At 42.8% G+C, this 1,520-nt stretch overlaps 1 pseudogene; it reads right to left on the reverse strand.

Annotated features, from left to right (window-relative positions):
* Nucleotides 1-905: 905 nt before the first annotated feature.
* LOC124717573 lies at nt 906-1,022 on the reverse strand (annotated as a pseudogene).
* Nucleotides 1,023-1,520: the final 498 nt, after the last annotated feature.

The following is a 1,520-nucleotide window of genomic DNA, read 5'->3' on the forward strand; positions in this document are numbered from 1 at the left end:
CGCAACCGAAGTGAACTATGAAAGACCGTTCCTTGGAATACGTTCCTCGCTCGTTCCGTTCATCTTGATGAACCGTTCCTTTGGACCCCTTAGTTTGCGAAAGACCCATCTCTAATAAACACTGTGTGTGGGTGGTGCAGTCGTTAACACAGTTGCCCTGGCCAGCACACATCTGTACTCATCGCCTCTGATTCCGCATAAAGTCCTGATGCAGCTAACATCATCAGTTCTTTCCCTTTCCTTTCCTCCCCCTCAACCTACATTCTACATAAAACTAAATACGTCTCTTAATACAATGTCATCATGAATTATTTTAATAATACACGTTTTGGGATAACCCATCATCAGATATCAGTGAAAGAGAGGATGCATAGTCATGCATGAAAGCAACAGTGCTGCCATGGTACACACATACCTTACAAGTAAATGCACATATCAAATAACACGAGTGAAGTTATATCATACATACATAACTAACAGCGGCAGACTGACGGTCGTGCAGTGATAACAGCACCACGAAACGAAACTAAACTGGTAGCTGGTGATAGCGTGCCCTTAGTGGTGCTACAGAGCATCAAGTGACAAACAACTTTCTATGCGCTACATTTTTAAAGAACTACATAAAGTCATACAGACAGAAATATTCTGTCGACAAGATAAAAGATACAAACAACTGAATTAGTCGCTTATAGCGCTAATATAAAGCACTCCGTGCTCAGGCCACGAGTGGCCTCCCGGGACCATCCGACCGCCGTGTCATCCTCAGTGAAGGATACGGATAGGAGGAGCATGGGGTAAGCACACCGTTCTCCCGGCCGTTATGATGGTATTCTTGACCGAAGCCGCTATTATTCGGTCGAGTAGCTCCTCAATTGGCATCACGAGGCTGAGTGCACCCCGAAAAATGGCAACAGCGCATGGTGGCTGGATGGTCACCCATCCAAGTGCCGGCCACGTCCAACAGCGCTTAACTTCGGCGATCTCACGGGAACCGGTGTATCCACTGCGGCAAGGCCGTTGCCATATAGCGCTAATATAGCAGACAATAATTTTACATAGGTAAATTAAGAAAAAAATTTAGTAACTGTACAAATATTTACTATGTTCTCATTCCACGGTGACGTAGATTGTTACTGATGATCTGCATAACAGATTCAGAATTTAAATGCATATAGGTGGCCTATAAGCACAAATACACAAATGTACACAGTGGAACAATTTTACGTTACATAAGTAAAAAAAAATGAGTTTTGCAGTTCAGAAAAAATATGCAGACATTTAAAAGCCAATTCTATAAATATGACGTTATGATAAGGGGGAGAGGAGGCGGGGGGTCGCATGAAAAAATAAAGGACAGTTTAATATTTACACCTCTTATTCCAGTGCCCAAGTACACAGGGTTATTCAACTGACGCAACATATGGGGTTTAATGCAACCCGCAAAGCCTTCAAATACCAAGTGCAAGATTTGCATTTCCTCTCTCTTGCTTCGCATAAACTTGCCCAATAGCAAAAAAAAT

The sequence above is a fragment of the Schistocerca piceifrons genome, chromosome 9 (assembly GCF_021461385.2).
Source record: "Schistocerca piceifrons isolate TAMUIC-IGC-003096 chromosome 9, iqSchPice1.1, whole genome shotgun sequence".
Classification (NCBI taxonomy): Eukaryota; Metazoa; Arthropoda; class Insecta; order Orthoptera; family Acrididae; genus Schistocerca; species Schistocerca piceifrons.